This window comes from Pteropus vampyrus, unplaced genomic scaffold (genome assembly GCF_000151845.1).
Source record: "Pteropus vampyrus isolate Shadow unplaced genomic scaffold, Pvam_2.0 Scaffold20, whole genome shotgun sequence".
NCBI lineage: Eukaryota > Metazoa > Chordata > Mammalia > Chiroptera > Pteropodidae > Pteropus > Pteropus vampyrus.
The window spans coordinates 1,841,292-1,846,301 of NW_011888801.1; the positions used below are offsets into that span (position 1 = coordinate 1,841,292).

At 31.3% G+C, this 5,010-nt stretch overlaps 1 protein-coding gene and 1 pseudogene across 3 annotated transcripts in view; one reads left to right on the forward strand and one right to left on the reverse strand.

The window, feature by feature from the left end:
* Positions 1 to 5,010, forward strand: part of ADK (adenosine kinase) — a 475,283-nt gene that overhangs the window by 41,779 nt on the left and 428,494 nt on the right. The gene's annotated exons all lie outside the window — the stretch shown is intronic.
* On the reverse strand, positions 3,991 to 4,109 carry LOC111736623 (annotated as a pseudogene).

Here is a 5,010-nt window from a genome sequence, read left to right on the forward strand (position 1 = left end):
GCTTCCTCTTTGCGGTCACTAAATTGTCCACTATATTTGTGAATCTATTTTTGATTAGTTTGTTCCTTTTTGTTTCTTAGATTCCAATATAAGTGAAATCACAAGATGTTTACCTTTCTTTGACTTATTTCACTCAGCATAATAAGTTTTAAATAGTGTGTGAGAGTAGATTAATAAATGCTTTGTGAGAGATTGAAAGACTCAACAGTTCTCTTCTAGACTAAGTTTTGAAAATAATGCTCCTTGTATTGCGCGGTTGGTATGTTCCTTACAATTGACCTATTTCCAGAATAGAGCAAGCATTGCCATAATTGAGAAATATCAATTAGATAATTACTTGCTATTCAATTTAATTCAATTTAATAAGGATGGAAAAGGGAAGGAATATGTAAAACAAGTTTGCCTTGATTTTTCCTGATACCAGATAAATAAATACCATGGAAGTGAGAGGAATGAGAGGATTAATGAAATAGTAATTGGGAGATAACCATCATTAGACATGAAAATACTCAGTTTTAAGAAGAGAAGCTGGAGTAATTGAGGAAATATATGTTTTTCTTACAGATCTAAATCTTTAATAATGTAAACATACAAACTGGAGATATGTCTTAATTAATGTAAGTGTGTATGAAAGATATTAGTTAATATTCACTTTAAAAATACTCAAAGTAATGATAGCTGGTCAAATTTTGGTACTGATTATTCAGTGCCAAAAATTTACAACTGAATTATTTGTATAAATTAAGATGAGTTACTTCTTTTAATGAGTGGATATTAGGTTTGAAGGGGAAACAATATTTGGAGTGTCAAGTGAGACTCGTTATGTAACGTTAAAAGCTATAATTGTTTTAAAACTAATTGTGAAATGCTCTGACACTTTTGTAGTTAATTCTTTATAAAGCTGTTCTGAAATATTTTCTTATACAAATTTTAACATTTTGCTTCATATATTTAGGTCTTTAATTGGCCTGAATTGATATTTGTATATGATGTAAGGATCCAATTTTTCAAATTTTTTTTCTTATGGGGAATCAACTATTATGTCACCATATTGTGAATAATTCAATCTTTACTCACTGATCTGCAATGCAAATTTTAATTTATCTACAGCTCAGTTTCTAGGTTGTTAATTCTTTTTGCTGGTTTATTTGTCCTTGAACTAGCACAGCCCTATATTTATTTTAATACCAAAGCTTTACAATAATTCTTGAAAGTCTAATAGGGCAAGTCCCTATACTTTGTTCTTATTCAAGAATTTTCTTAGTTATTTTTGGTTCTTTTGTACAGAAATTTTAAATGAGCTTGTCAAATTCTATAAAAATTCTCTCTGGAATTTTGTTTAGAATTGCATTACATTTATAGATTAATTTAGAAAAATGAGATTTTTACCATGGGATTTTTTTAAATCTATATATGTATTTGTCCATTTATTTTAGGTATTATTTTATATATTTCAACAACACATAAGCTCTAAGAACATTAAATACAAGGTTACAAAGTGGTTAGGTTTTTTTTTAACTTACACATATCTTACGTAGTGATTAGTGCTGAATGTTTTAAAAATTATAAAAGTAAATGGTTTTTGTGAAAAAACCATGTAGAAGTGATTAAAATAAAAACAAAATCTCAGATTAGTTTTTATTTTTACAGTTGTGCTGTACACTAGAACTTTCTGTGATGATAGAAATGTTATGTATATGTGCTGTTTAATATGGGAACCAGTAAGTCACATTTAGCTTTGAATATTTGAGGTGTGGTTAGTGCAACGGGAGATTTGAATTTTAAAATTTTGTTCAATTTTAATTAATTTAAACTTAAATAGTCATGTGATTAGTGGTTAAAATATAAGACAAGGCAGCTTAGGTCTTATTGCGAAATTTTATAGTTTTCTTCTTAGGAGTACAGTTTTTGTTAGGTTTATTCTAGGTATTTAAAAAATTATTGCTATTGTGAGTAGAATATTTTTTCAACATTTTCTAGATTATTGCTAGTATTTAGAAATGTTGCTGAATTTCGAATATTTAATATAGTTCCTCGTGACCTTCATTAAAAGAAAAAGGGTCTTTGGCCATTCTGATTCTCTCTTTTAGATTTAAAAACTGGTATTTGATTCTGAATCTTTATATTTCAAATGTTAAGTGATTGGTCTTGAGTTGTTCTGCAGCTTCCTTAAATAAGACCTAAATTACAGACACTAAATGACCACAGACCCATCTATGAAATCTTCACTTTGCCCTAGATACAATTAGATGGTGTCCTTGTAGATTCTCTACTATTCAGAGCTGACTTTGCATATTGAGGAAAATGGTATTCCTAAGGCTTACCTAAACATGGATTGATTTTTAACAGTTCATTTAAGATTACGTATTTTTTGGAGCACTTGTTTTGTGGTATTTTCCCAAGTATTGGGAATACAATGTTAAGTAAGTTTCTTGCCCTTAAACATCTAGTAGTCTAATTGAGGAGACAGATGTAGAAAGAAGTCACTTTATTACTGTGGCATTATAGAATAAAGGTTAGTTAAGAGTGTGCTTTGGAGCCACTTGCAGTTGTGTGACCTTGATTATGTTTCTTAATTTATAGAAACTCAGTTTTCTTGTGAATAAAATAGTTGTATTACAACAAGAAAAAGAAATATTATAATGTGAGCATCGAATGAGCTAATTTATGTATTTTCCATATGTTAGCTAATATTATTTAGCTCCTAAGAAGCTTATAATGTCTCTCATGTTCCTGTTATGGCCAAGGGAGTTTAAGTAGGAGGATGATATGGTTGGATTCACATTTAGTGTTATATAAATCACTGTGTCTGCAGTAGATCAATGGATTTGAGAAAGCAGATTAGAGGAGGAGGCCATAGTGCTAGGCCTATTGAGAGTTGTTGACTTGATCATTGTGGTTTGGATAGAATAGTTGGGAGGAAGTTAAATAATATTTTAGTGTTATAAAGGAAAGACTCGATGATTTATTTAACGAAGAGGGCAAAGGAGCCAGGGATGATATTACAAATTTTGGTTTCAGTGACTGAGTAGATAGTGATATTTACAACCAAGAGTATGAACGGAGGACATGTTAGAAGAGATAGAGAAATCGAGTTCATTTTGTTTCTGCATGAGATGAACATGTGATATTGAGGTGGGCATATTTAGGAGAGAGTTTGATTTATGTTTTTGGTGGGTAGAGGATTCATGGCTGGAGAGATGTACAGTAAATATTATATTTAATTGTACTTTTACACCATGCCATTCAGTAAATGTTAGCTGCTATCATCATCATCATCATCATCATCATCATCATCATCATCATCACTGTATAGATGGTATTTAAAGCAACCAATAGATGAGCCTTTCTAGAGAAAGGATATAAAGTAAAAGAAGCGGGCTAGAAGCTAGAACAGTTAATGAATAGATAGATGAAGAATTTTGGAAAGAGATGGAGAAGAAAGAGAGAACTAAGACAGGGTCTCACGAACTTTAGTGAGTTTGTATGACAGAGAGGTTAATAATATCAGATGTAACAGATGTCTAATAACATAAGGCCCACAAGAATTCAGTGGATTTGACAGTAGGATGTCAGCTGTGAGCTCAGGTAAATCACAGTAACGTGATAGGGACAGAAGCCAGATTAAAATGTATTTCAGAAGTAAATGGGAGGTGTCATATAAAGTGGGTCAGTTCTCTTGATGTGGCCCAAGAGTCAAGCAGTGACATATCACAAGTACTGAATTTTTAAAACTTCCTTTAATGAAAATACATGGCTAGTTCAAGTTAAATAATTATCAATTTTTAAAAAATTGAAGGCATAAAGAAAAATTTAAGAATACAAAGTATAATTCTGTTTGTTTAGGTTTAAATTTAATTTGTTTTTCCATCAGCTTTCTCTAATTGAATTTTTTTTTTTTTTAATTTTTTTTAGGCGAGGCAACCCTTGGTTGATCTCACAGATTGCAAGGACCTTGTCAGCTTACAGTCCTTTATTTTTTATTTTTTACGCCTACAGCACCTGGCTTTCCTATGTGGTCTCCCATCCAAGTACTAACCAGGCCTGACCTTGCTTAGCTTCCAAGATCAGATGGGCTCCGGCTTATTCAGGGTGGCATGGCCGTAGACTCTGAGTGAATTTTAATTCTCTTCTAGTTTACTAGTGAGAATTTAAAATATAACTTTTCATAATCCGTGTACTTTTGCTATTATTTTCATTCTAACCCTGTGGTTTACTCTTAATCTGTTTCTTTATAAGCCTCTTAAATTTCAGCTTTAGTATAAAATTGTTATGGTGATTAACACTTTTGGCCTCCTCTTTCTTCCTCTCTAGTACGTTTTAATCAATTTTTATTTTTCATTCCAAGAGCCAATAAACATGTTTAAAATATTACCACATCCATACTGTCTACCTGATAGATTTTGCCAATTCTTTAAAATTTTGCAGGACACTATTAGGATTCTTGACTATGTGGTAATGTTTGTAGATTTCTAGGAATTTTACTTGTTTAATTCTCAGAAGGCAAAATTTACAGAGTAATTTATTCTCACCCTGCTGTGTAGCAAGTTTTAGCTTGGCATTAATATGGTGGTGAGTATGGCATTTCACTCATGACAGGGCTGTTTTTGGACTTCACAATCTCTTTAAGGACTTCTAGGCCTGAGATTCATGTTATGTAGATTTTCGGAGAAATAACACATTTGAATAAATAATGTTTGTCTTGGTCTCTTATAAATGGCCCAAACTTTGTTTTAGTACTTAGTTGTACATTACTGCTGTTCTAGCATATCTTAATAGTTATCTAGAATGTATTAATGCATTATATTTATGTGTTCTGATATTAAATTATAAACTTGAATAACAATAACATTTCCCCATTTCCCATGGTGGGAATGCCATTAATGGATTTTATTCTTTTTTTTTTTTTTTTTTTTTCAAGCGTGTCTTACTTAAACAGCTCAGACTAGGTTGAGAAAAGTACTCCTCTTTCTTCTCTTCTACTTCTCCTCTACTCCCTCCTCCCCACTT